General features: G+C 52.4%; 1 long non-coding RNA gene across 1 annotated transcript; it reads left to right on the top strand.

Annotated features, from left to right (window-relative positions):
* Positions 1-8,767: 8,767 nt before the first annotated feature.
* LOC102152393 lies at positions 8,768-10,768 on the top strand. The gene is made up of 3 exons (XR_005365161.1): positions 8,768-8,906; positions 10,320-10,380; positions 10,640-10,768. It is a non-coding gene; the product is annotated as an uncharacterized LOC102152393 (long non-coding RNA).
* The last annotated feature ends 2,295 nt before the right edge of the window (positions 10,769-13,063 follow it).

Here is a 13,063-nt window from a genome sequence, read left to right as displayed (position 1 = left end):
CCCACGGCCACATCTGCTCCTAAGTGAAGCTGGGCCGCGCAGTCTCCAGTGGGGTGGCTGTGTGGCCCACTCCGTGCAAGTGGTCCCTGACCGCAGGAAGGAGGGACAGCAGGTCGCGGGACGGTTCGCAGGATCGGCGCAACGGAGCTGTGGTTGCCAAGCCTTGCGTGGCTGCTGGGAGGGCAGGGGCTTGGTGTCACCCCCTGGTGTTACCAGCCCAGTGCTGTTTGCTCAGGTGTTTTGTGACTTGAGTGTGCAAAGGGTGAGGAAGCCTGACGATACACGTGGTATTTTGCCCAGAGAAGGGGGCAGGGGTCAGACCTGGCAGCCAGCTGATTCCGGGGCTGAGTGTCGGGAAGGGAGGTGAAGGCCACAGGCAGGAACCAGGTCAATTAGAGAATGAAAAGGAAGCCAGGAAGCCAAGGAGCAGAGCCCGAGACGGGAGGGTGGGGGTGACGGCCAGAGCACCTCCGCAAGTCCCCGTGAGGGCCTCCATAGGGGAGGCCTAGACTTGCTTTCTGCATTTCAGTCAGTCGGACCAGGATCCCAGGCCATTGGGATCCCGAAGGTTCCCCGTAGTAGTCGCGTGGGCCGGAAGGGAGCTTCAGAAGACCTGGGGCCAAGGGAGCATGTGAGCTCGTGGACCCATGGAGAGGCTCACCCTCCTGCGGGCCAGGAGGAAGCAGCGGGTCCAGGCCCTTGGAGCTCAAGAAAGGACGATGGAGCCTCCATCTCCGAAGGCCTGCTTGTAGGTCCATGTGAGCCTAAGTTTCCCTATCTGTAAAGGGGTAAGGACTACACAGGCCCTTTGTATTAGGGTTCTCCTGAGGAACAGAAGCTACAGCGTGTGAGTGTGTGTGTTCGTGTGTGTGCACAGAAAGAGGTGGATTCTCAGAAATTGTCACATGTCCCAAGGTCCACATGCAGCAAGGGGGAGACCCACTAGAGACCAAGTCCAAGTCCAAAAGCAGGAGAATACAGATGTCCCAGCTCAAGACAGACAAGAGGAAATCCCCCCTTCTCAGGGGACATCAGCCTTTTGCTCTCTGCAGGCCTCAACTGAACGGATGGGGCCAATCCGCCGGGAGAGCCCTCGGCCTCACGCCGACACTGACCCAAGTGGGCATCTTATCCAGAATCGCCCTCCCAGCCACACCCACAATCAGGTTTGAGCAAATGTCTGCCCCCGCCCCACCCCCCCGGGCCCAGTCATGTTGGCATAAAACGAACCATCAGACCCTCTGTGAGGTGCTGGATGTGCCATGTGGGGATGGAGCACTGACTCGGGAGGGGGTGAGGTGAGGAGGAGCCGCAGCCAGGTCACCAGGGAAGAGGACTGTCAGCTGGCGGGACTGACCGCCCCAACCTCTCGGACCACCTGCGTTCCTCACTGCGCCGGCAGCCAGGAGGACAGGGACTGTTTCTATCCGATGTCCCTGGTGTCTCCAGCACAGTTAGGGGCTGAGTCATGCTCCCCAACCCTAGTCGTGTGTTGAAGCCCTAACCCCGGGACCTTAGGATTTGACTATATTTGCAGATGGAGTCCTTAAAGAGGTGATTAAGGCGTGCCTGGGCGGCTCAACGGTGGAGTGTCTGCCTTGGGCCCAGGGCATTATCCCGGGGTCCTGGGATCGAGTCCCACGTCGGGCTACCTGCATGGAGCCTGCCTCTCCCCCTTCTTATATCTCTGCCTCTCTCTGTGTGTCTCATGAATAAATAAATCTTAAAAAAAAAAATAAAGAGGTGATTAAACTAAGGCCGTTAGTGTGACCCCAAATCCAATCTGACTGGCGTCTCTGTAAGAAGAGGGAATTTGGACACAGCCCCCAGGGGTGTGCGTGCACAGAGGGACACTCACGGGAAAGTCAGCAAGAGCGGGGTCATCCGCAAGCCAAGGAGAGGCGCCTCAGAGGAGGCCACCTGCCGCACCTTCGCCTCTGTCCCTAACCAGTGTGCGAGCGCAGGACACAGAGCTCGGTACTTGCTGACGGCTGACCCAGCAGTGCTGTGACCCGTGCCCTCCGTTAGCTCCCCGGGGCACATGGGTGGAGGATGTCGGACTCCCAGCAGCAGCCCCCGCGGGCCGGCCGCTGTGTGCATCGATCGGCCTGGGGCCAGGTACAGCCGCCCTGGGAACCCACGCGGTGGGAGGGTCACCTGCTGGGGAGACCTCCCCCCTTGCCTGAGGAGCTCGGGCTGTGGCCTGGGCCGGGGGGTGGGGGGGGTGTGCAGCAGTAGAGTCTCACCCTGGAGGCTGCAGACGTGCTGGTCGAGCCTGGCGGAGCGGAGAGCTGCAAACTCCGGTCCCATCCCACTCCCGTGGGTGGCACGCGGCGGAGCCTGAGCGCCAGCCTCTACCTCTTCTCCCTCAGGCAAGAATTGGGATGAGGAGTAACCTTCTGGTTTATGGGAGCGGCCCAGCTCGTCCACGATGCTCAGCAACGGCGGCTGTGTGCTGGGGCCCCCACGGAGGGGGGCGCGTAGAACCCAAAGAGAAGGTGCCCCTGCAGCAGAAGGCAGAGCCAGGGCTGGGCTTGGGATCGGCTCCAACCCCACCCCGCTTCCTTCCACAGGGTGGGTGCCAGTCCTTCCTCTCCCTGTTCTAAATCCTTCTCTTTCCTTCTCACTCCCCCCATAATGCTCCCCTCCTCCAGGAAGTCTTCCAAGGACTTGGGTCCACCTTAATCGGCCCCTTCAAGTACTCCCCTGGGTTATGCCGCCACAGCCTAGACTGATTCGTGAGTGGGACTCACTCAGAATAGGTGCTGGGGGAGGGAGGTGAGCCTGACGCCTCCGGAAAACATCAGGGCACCGCGATATCGAAATGGCCACCGCAGCGCACATGCCTTTCACACACCTGTGCTCCGGGCACCCACCTGCCTTTCCAGGCTGGCCCCACCCCCACGCACAGGTGCTTCCAGGGGGTTGAAGTGGCACCCATTTTAAAGAAAAAAAACAAAAAAAATTTTTAAAAAAAGAAAAAAGAAAAAACCCTCCAATTACAGGTTCTCTTTTATTCACTATTTAGCCCAATTGTCTTCAAACTTTTTGTTCACATCTCCCTAAAAGATCTTTGAAAAAAAATTATACCAGCTTTTCAAGTTGATACCTAAGTTTTTCATCTTAGGTCTTTATAGTTGGATATAATATAATTTGCCATAAATAACAAAGCTATTTAAAATATTATATTAGGGATGTCTGGGTGGCTCAGTGCTTAAGTGTCTGCCTTTGGCCCTGCATGGAGCCTGCTTCTCTCTCTGTCTATGTCTCTGCCTCTCTTTTCTCTGTGTGTCTCTCATGAATAAATAAATAAATTCTTTAAAAATAAATAAATAAATAAATAAATAGCAAAAATAAATAAATAAAATATTATATTACTCCTTTCAATGATTTCAGTAGAACTAAGATATAGAAAAATGTGCCCCCCAACCTTAATCCATTTTAAAAATGAATGTACTTGTTTTTAAAAATGCTTGGAAAAATTATTCTTACTTTTATTCCTGCATTTCCTTTTATTTTCATGCAGCATCTTTATGCTTGAAATCACACAAATTTTGTATGCTCTCATAGACCGAATTAAGCACTGGCCATCACGGAATTAAAATCTGTAACAAAAAGATATCTGGAAAATATCTGAATATTTGGAAGTTAAGAAGCACACTTCTAAACAACCTGTGGTTCAAAAAGGAAATCACAAAAGTTAAAAGATTTATCTGAGTGATAAGGAAAACAATGTATGAAAACTCTTGAAATGCAGGTAAAGTGATGTTTAAGGGAAACATAGAGCTTTAAAATACTTTCTTAGAAGAGCAACTTAAAAATCAATGATCTAAGGTTCCACCACAAGCTAGGAGAGGAAGAGCACATGACATGGTAACTAACATAAGCAGTACCGATAAAAGCAGGAGCCAATGAAATAGAAAATCAGGAAATAGTAGAGAAAACCAATAAGATCAAAAGCACCTGGTTCTTTGAAAAGATCAACAATGTTGATGAATCCCCAGTGAGACTGCTCAAGAGAAAAAAATAACCCCACAAATTATCAGGAATGAAGGATGGGACATCACTACAAATCCTACAGACACCAAAAGGAAAATGAGGGGAATATGAACAACTTGATGCCAAAAAAATTTTTTTTAAAACGTGAGCCATTTCTATGAAAGACACGAATTGACACGAACGGTTGCAAAAAGAAATAGAAAATCCAAATAGCCCTGTTATCTATTAAAGAAATTGAATCTATGATTCGTCTTCGCACCAAGAAAATCCTAGGCCTCTACATCTTCAATCTTAATGCCCTCAGAAGCATGCCTAACCTGGCAGCCAGTGACCCTTCTAGAGCACAGACTCGTCATGTCCTTCCCCTACCTTCTTCAGGGGCTGATTGCCGCCATGTGACAGTCGAGTCACCCGCCCCTGACAGCATCATCTAAAACGCCCATCCCTCTCCACTCCGTGCCCCCCCACCCCACACTGGAGTGCCCGCACACCTCATTTCTACCTGTCCTCCCCTGGCGGCAGTACCCCCTGCCCCCACCAGGGGGCATTTAGGAATGTGTAGAAGTGTGACTTGTCACAGTCCCGCCCCCCCCCCCCCAAATATGTCCCCATCACTGACATTTAGTGGGCAGGGACCCCGGGTGTCAAATGTCCAGCAGTGCCTGGACTAGGTCCCACAGTGAGGACTTACCCTGTCAAGAATGCCAGAAGGACCCCTCAGAGTCTCACCTGGGAATGAGCCTTGCTCCTTGCTCTCCCTGTAACCGCCTCTCCCCCTTCCTCACGGGTCTACTTCTCTCTCAGCCTTTGGGGGCTCGGCTTTAAACGTTACTTCTTGGAGACCTTCCCAAACACACACCCAACACTTACGGCACTGAATTTGCCCCCGACTCCCACTCCCCTCTTATTAAATCAAGGTCTGTTGGATGCAGGAAGCAGAGGTCTGGTCTGACTGTGCTCTGGAAAACTCTAAGAAAGAGAAGGGGAAGTTCTACTATTTACTCTGTAGCTATGGAGAAGCCTCCCCACTCCCAACACAGAGGCTTTTTCCTGCTCTTCATTGTCCTGGATTTAAGTGGTTTTCCTGAGAGCTCTGGCTCATACCTGGGCCTTCCCTGGAGGCCCCTCACTCCCCTTCCCTCAGAGCTCTGCCCCCGCCCGCTCCAGGCCAGGCTGGGGTGTCTACAGGGGACCATCCCACCCTCTAGGGCAGATCCCCAGGAAGAAAGGTAAGAACCTGTATGATAAACAAGGCGAGGGCAAGAGCCGTCCTGCAACACTCTCCCTCCTGGTGTTTGCCAGGACGGCCCAGCCATAGGTCTCATATCACTTTTTAAACATTTTGCATCAGTAATTACGGGTTGTGGACTTACTGAAATCTGAAAAACTCGAGGAAGAGAAGCCTCCCCTGTGCTGTTGTCATTGGTTCTCTGCTTCTTTCCATGTACAGCTGAGTCTAAAGACCTGTCAGTCAAGGCGAGAGGATTAGCCTCACCCATGTGAAGGGAAAATTGGGAAGAAAAAAAAAAAAAAAAAAAAAACCTTGTCTGAACTTGAAAATAAAAATGCTGATGTGGTTTTTATTCCAGAAACATATCTTACTGATTAAGAGCATGGTGAGGTACGGGCTCGTGGGTGGGCCAGCGGTAGCTGCCTCCCCGCTCTGCCCAGGCCGGGGGTGGTGCGAACGCCCCGCGGTGCCACACGGCGCACGTCTCTGCTGGCGGGCACAGCTGCGAGTGCGTGCTCATGTGCACACGCACTTAGTCCGCTCGCTTTCAGCCGCTGACAGAAAGACGAGTCGCCATGGAAACAGGGTGGCCTTGGAGTTGGCAGGGCCTGTGTAACCCAGGGCAGCGCACATCCCCCGAGTGACCCCTGAGCAAGAGATGAGCTCTCGGAGGCTTATTCTGGAAAACGGGGCCGAGGGCACCTACTTGGTCGAGGCCAAGAGAGAGCACGTGCCGGCGCAGCACAGATGCTCGGGGAGCGGAAACCAGGCCAGTGGCCTGGGCGGCGGCCCACACTCCCCGATGCCTCCCCTTCCCCTCAGCCCCCAGGCCCTGCCACCTCCTCAGAGTAGCCTCTCCCCATCCGGGTTCTCTGCCCCGGGCTTGAGCTGCAGCACCAGCCCTGCCTGGTGGGCCTTGGTCCCCACATCTGCGAAATGGGGCCGGTCCCTCCGCACACGTCGACCACACAAGGCTGTGGCTTGGCCCGGCCACACAGGCTGCTGCCAGGAAGGCAGGCTTCGCCAAGGGCTGGCTTCCTCCCGCCCGGCCCGGCCCAGCTGGCATTTTCTCCAGTTTCATTGGGTTGGGTTACGGAGCGATGGCAGCGATCGATAATGCTGTAATTGGGGTGACCTGGGTATTCTCCTGGGTGCCGCTGCCGATGACTCATGCTCCTAAGGCAGCCTCCCGCTGTCATCAGCCCCGGAGCCGGCTAACCAGCCTGCTCAGGCATTCGGGTTTCACAACTCTGGTGTCTGGATGTGAGGTCCTTGAGTCACCCGGAGATTCCACACCTCGGGAGATGTTTACGTGGAGCCTTTGTTCCCAGAGTCCTAACAGATAGGGTTTTCTCTGAGGCCTTCCAGCTGCAGTCTGTTCCCAGGAGTTACCATCCGCTGGCCGAGCTCCTGCGGCCTCTGCTTCCCCACCCTCCCTCCTGCTCCTCCCTTGTCCCCCTCTCTTCGCTTCTGCGTCTTGTCTTCGGACAAGTCCCTACCTCTGCCTGCCCTCCCCACCAGGCTGGTGCGCTGGGCCTCCCTGCGGGGTGCAGGGTGCAGGGTGTGGGCCCAGTGGGGAGTTGTGTGGTGGAGGGGGTGACCCACAGCTGCCGGGCCACCCGCCCACTTGTGGGGGCTGCAGCCTCAGGGCAAGGGGGCAGGTCCGAGAGCTGGGATGCAGGGAGACGAGACAGCCGGTGTGCTGTGCAGGTGCCCCGGGTCGGGGGGCTCTCCCCTCTTCCGGCCTTTCCTCCTGGAAACACCGACAGCCCTGGGTCTGAATCCCGACCATGGTGAGCAGCGCTGAGTGTGCAGTGGGTGCCAGGCCTGTGCAGCCAGACCGGTCCCCGCTCTGTGGACCCAGAGAAGTTACCAGGTGGCCATACATGGGGTCGGGGACCCTTCCCGTGATGACCCACCACCGGCGCCCTGCAGCCCCGACACACGGTCCTCGGCAGGGCGGGCCCTGACCTCTCTGGCTTTGGCTTCCTTCTGCATGAAGTGGGGGGGCCACAGTCACTGCGCCGGGCGCCCTGGGGAAGGCGCCGTGACATAGCGCACAGAGCCCGGAGGACACGCCCGGGCCCATGGCCGAGGAGGGAGGAACATCCGACCCTGGCAGGTTGGCCCGTTTGCAAGGATTCCAGAGAGAGCCGCTTCCCGGCTGCGGGGAGACTGCGTGTGGCCGAGAGGTGATCCTGCACTGCCCTCTGGGGGATGGCCCGGCGGGAGGAGGGCAGCCCGCAGCCCCGGCGCAGCCCCGGCCTCCCGCGCCCTCCCGCGCCCTCCCCCCTCCAGCCTCTGGCTCCACAGGCCGTGCTCCCGGCAGCGCTCCCCCCCCTTCTTGGCACTCGGGAGGCGGTGACCCGAGCTCATGACCCCAGGCCCTGCTCTGGTCTCCACGCCCCAGACAAGGACACGGAGGCAGAGGCCGCTCCGCTGGCGCTCGCTCGGCCTTCCGCCCGCCCTGTCCAGTGCCCCGAAGCCCCCAGCATCCCCAGCCCTCCAGCCCACCCGGGACCTTCCGCGGCCTCTCGCCCGCTGCTCTGGCCATACGGGACTCAGCGTTGTCTGTTCATGGAGCTCCCCCGGCCCCCAGGCCATGGGATCCTGTGGGTTGAATCCCCCTCCGTGGCTGCAGCTCACCTGGACGAGGCGCTCCCCACGCTGCTGGCTGCTACAGGCAGGGACGGCTGTGGCCACCTGATGCCCTCGGCTCCTGGGCCGCCCCCTGGGCACTCTCACCCACCCGAAGCCCAGCCTGGCCTTCCTCCAGCCCTGGAAGCAGCAAGAGCCAGGAAACAGCCATCAGCCCCCTCCCAAGTGGTGCCCCCTTCCCCCCAGCTGTGCCCCTTCCCCCCAGGCTGTGCCCCTTCCCCCCCAGCAGCCCGCACTGGGGTTCCTCCCATCCTAAGAATCCCTCTGTGGACTCCATCCAACATCAAGCAGAAAATCATTTCTCTGCTCTTCCCGAAAGCAAAGCCCCTCAAAAGAGTCTCCAATTGTCCCTCTGGTCCCGTGAGCCTTGCCAGCACTCCCCCCCAATGGCTCCAAAGGCCACCAAGGACCCCGGGTCCCTCATTGTGGGGTCAGCACTTGGACCTCCCTGGGCGGGCGTGGCTCCCGGCGACTCGCTTTCTCTTCCCCCACCTCTGCTCCGTACCCAGAGTGGAAGCTGGAACACTGTGATGTTTCTCCGCTGCCCCCACATCGCCCAGCAACACACCGGGGCCCCAGGCCCTGGGTGCAGCTCCCCCTCGCAGGCAACATGGGCCACAGCTCCTGACCCCCGCCTCGGGTCTGCTCCCGCCGGTCTTCCCAAACCACAAAAGGACAGCCTTCCAGTTGCTCAGACCAAAATCTTTATGATCTTTATGACCTTTCTGGGCCCCCCTCTTCCTCAGACCCCACCCCCGTCAGCACATCCTCTGGTTTTACATTGTATGTCCCAGAGTCGGCCACCTCCCATCACTGCCTAGCCTAAGCCACCGTGAACCATTGTGTTTTTTGAGGTTGTTTGAGGTTGTTACAATTGCTTCCTCTTGTTCTTTTTCTGCCAACAGCCCTCCAAAAGCTCACAACGCCGCCCAGCATTCCCGGGGCTGACGGGGTCACCTGCTCGGGCTTCCCTTCCTGCACCCATTGCCCCACGGACTCCTAGATGCTCCTTAAGCAAGTGAGACTGTGTCCTGCCCCAGGGCCTTTGCATATGACATTCTCTTTGCCTAAACACTTTCCTGTCAGATCTCTGCCGGCTCGTTCCCTTACCTCCTTGTGGTCTTCACTGAAATGTCACTTCCTCAGTGACATTGCACCTGCAGCCTCCTGCCTCCTCTCTCTGCAGCTCTGCCCTTTCCTCCTTTCCCTGCCTCCTACTTGTCTCCTGCCGGGCCGATCTCATGCATTGTCTGGTTCTCAAGGGCAGGGATTTCGACCTCTCTGCTCAACACTGCATCCCCTGTGCCCCAAACAGCACTGGCACGTGGTGGTTGCCCAGTAAACATCCACCAAGCGAATAGCACAAGGACTTAACCTGACTCAGAACCAAGAGTCCCAATAGGAAGCTGCAGGGGCAAGTTCTCCCCAGCTCCAGGGCAGCCCCGGCCCCCTCCCTTCGGCCTCCAAGGGGCTCTGAGTCAGGTTAGTGGTCTAGATTCATACATGGTGTTTCACCCAGGGCCAGAGTGGGTGGTCCTGACCCTAGTCCCCTGGATGCTCAGTGGGTCAGCATCAAAGCCAGATTAACCCCCAGCTTAACCCCAGCTGTCACATTCTTGTGAGAGTTGTGGGCTAGAACGATTCAGTAGCCCCAGTCTCGCACTTGGACTCAGACCTCTGGGAGTCCTCACTGCCACATGCACACATGCAGGCTCACATGCACATACATAAATGAACACATGCACACACTTGTTGGCACTGCCACTGGCTAGGGAGCCAGGGGTTCTCAATGTCGCTAATGATTGATTACAGTCCTAGAATCACACGGGACCCCAGAGACTCAGTGCTCAGGCCTTCCTGGCAATACCATCTTGTTTATCATCTTATTTCACAGGCAGGGACCCTGTTCAGAGACAGGATATGGTTTATGTCACCTTTCGCTCCCTATTCCAGGGGCAGAGTTACCCCATCAGGCCATGCGTGGACATGGTAAGGGACAGTGCCACCTCCCTGGACACACACTAGGCTCAATGATCACCAACCCCAAATGGGGATGAATAAAGTTGGCCCCACCAGTCACTGAGTGAGCCAAAGGAGATAACCAACAAGCAATGCCCCAAATATTGTGGCTCTTGAGAACCAGGGTGGTGATGACTGTGGTCATTGTTACCATGCTTCTAGGCTCATCTTGATGTAGCCTGAATTGCAAGAAGCATCTCAGCTGGCTCTTATTTTATTTTGTCCCCACTTGGGTAGATTGCTTCTCACCCTTCATTCTGGCCTGTCATACCTCAGAGCTGTCTTGCTGGGTCACCAGTCTGCTTATCCAACTTAGGGGGAAATGCCCTCTGAACACCAACCTGAACTGTATCCAAAGGGTCTAGGTCCTCTCAGTGCTAAGACAATGAACACTTGGCTCTTCTGTCTGCAGGAACAAAGCGTCTGAACACACCTACCAGGAGGCTGTTTCTGGCTGGCTTGGCTCTGTCCAGGTAATACATGCTGCCCTGACAAGCCCAGGTACCCAATAACATGGGTCAAATCACATTTCAATCTCTGTTTCTGCTGAAACCACACCACGCCCACCTTGGGAGGCTGTGGGGAGGACTTGTTTTCAGAAGAAGACTGGCATTTCCTTTTGTCCATGGGCTCACGCACCCAGTGAGAAGGAGGTTGCCAATACTTGGGTTAAAAAGAGAGTCCTTCTGCTTCTGACCAAGATGAATAACAGTTTTGTGTTACTTCCACCAGGAACAATCCAAAGAATTCGCAGAGCAAGACATCCTGACTGTATTCCACAAGTCCAAATGATAAAGTAGAGATATGGGGGATAAAAAAGACCCAAATCAAACTTTGTTGAAAACTACAATGCACAAGATAGAAAACATAGCAGACAGAATAACAGAAAATTAGCATTATGAAAAAAAAAAGATTGGTGAACTTGAAGACATACTGTTGGAAACTATCCATAATGAAACACACAGAGGAAAAAGAATCCCCCCCAAAGAAAAGAGTTCCAGTGAGCTGCGGGTCAACTTCAATCAGCCTAATATATGTGTAATTGGAGTCCCTGAAGGAGAGGAGGCAGGGAACAGAAAAAAAGAGATTTGAAGAAGTAATGATCAGATTTTTCCAAAATGATGAAAGCTACAACCCACAGATCCAAGGGTTCAACAAACTGCAAGCATGAGAAGCATGAGGAAAATTACATGAAGGCACATCATAATTGAACTGCTCAAAAACAGTGATAAAGAGGAAATCTTAAAAGTAGCCATGGAGAAAGACATTCCACAAAGGAAGAAAATGAGAATGACAGCAGATTTCTTGTCAAAAGCAATGCAAGTAAAGCAACGATATTTTTTAAAGTACCAGAAGAAAAACTGTCATCTGTACCTATCTTTAAAAGAAGGGTATCATTTAAAATATAATTCCAGCAAATATATACACAGTAAAATATCTTTGAAAAGGAAAAGTGAGTAATGACATTTTTTCAAACACACAGAAGCAGGAAAAAATTCATCAGCAGCACACTTGCACTACAAGAAATGTTAGAGCCCTGGGGCTCCTGGGTGGCTCAGTGGTTGAATGTCTGCCTTCGGCTCAGGGTGTTATCCTGGGGTCCTGGGATTGAGTCCCACATTGGGCTTCCCACAGGGAGCCTGCTTCTCCCTTTGCCTGTGTCTCTGCCTCTCTCTGTGTGTCTTTCATGAATAAATAAAATCTTTAAAAAAAAAAAAAAGAAAGAAAAAAGAAATGTTACAGTCCTTGCAGAGGAAAAATGATGCCAGCTGGAAATACAGATCTATACAAAGATATTAAGAACATTGTAAGTGGTACCTATATGGGTAAATATATAACATTTTCTAAAATTTAAATCGCTTCAAAAAACAATTGAAAAGATCTAAATAAATGGAACAATATTCCATGTTCATGGGTTGGAAGTCTTACTGTTGTTAAAATGGAAATACTATTCAAAGTAATCTACAGACTAAGTACAACACCTATCCAAATTCCAATAGCCTTTTTCACAGAAATAGAAAAGGCAACCCTCTGTTTCATATGAAATTGCAAGGGATCCCAAATAGCCAAGGCAATTTGAAAAGGAAGAACAAAGTTGGAAGACTCACATTTCTCAACTCCATAATATACTATAAAGCTAAAGTAATCAAAAGAGTATAGTGCAGGCGTGAGGATAGACATCTTGACCAGTGGAACAAATTTAAGAATCCAGAAATAAACCTATATGTCTATGGCCAATTGATTTTCAACAAGGTTGCCAATATCATTCAATGAGGGAAAGAAGTCTCTCTTTAACAAGTGCTGAGACAACTGCATATCCACAAGCAAAAGAATGAAGTTGCGCCCCTACCTCACACCATATACAAAAATTAACTTGAAGTAGACCAACAACAACCTAAGTATCATAGCTACTATAAACTCTTTTTTTTTAAAGATTTTATTTATTTATTTGAGAAAGAGACAGAGACTGAGAGAGCACAAATGTGGGAGAGAGGGAGAAGCAGGTAGTCCGATGTGGGGCTCATTGCCAGGACCCCGGGATCATGACTTGAGCCAAAGGCAGATGCTTAACCGACTGAGCTGCCCAGGCTCCCCTACTATAAACTCTTAAAAGATAACATATGAATTAATCTTCATGGCCTTGGATTTGGCAATGGATTCTTAGATATGACACCAAAAGCATGATGAACAAATAAGTAAAACTTCATCAAAATTAAAAACTTCTGTGTATTAAAAGACATTACCAAGACAGTGAAAAGGCAACCTACAGAGTGGGAGAAAATATTTATAAATCAAATATCTCATAAGGGTGTAGCTTCCAGAAGATATAAAAGACTCTGACAACACCAAAAAGAATCCAATTTTAAAGTGGGCAAAGGACTTCTCCAAAGAATATACACATGGCCAACAAGCACATAAAGAGATGCTCAATATCATTAGCTGTGAGAGAAAAATACAAACATCACGGTGAAATACCATTTTATATGTTTTGACAGGACTATGTAAAACATAGTGTCAAACATTGTTTCAAACAAAGGAAATAAGCATAGGCAAGGTGGTAGAGAAACTGGAATCCTCAGACTTAGTCAGTAAAAATATAAAATGGTTCAGCTGCTGTGGAAAACAATTTGGCTGTTCCTCATAAAGTTAAACATA

Source organism: Canis lupus, chromosome 10 (assembly GCF_011100685.1).
Source record: "Canis lupus familiaris isolate Mischka breed German Shepherd chromosome 10, alternate assembly UU_Cfam_GSD_1.0, whole genome shotgun sequence".
Taxonomy (NCBI): domain Eukaryota; kingdom Metazoa; phylum Chordata; class Mammalia; order Carnivora; family Canidae; genus Canis; species Canis lupus.
The sequence above is the reverse complement of the archived record's forward strand: the minus strand, read 5'-3'. Positions and strand labels throughout refer to the sequence as shown.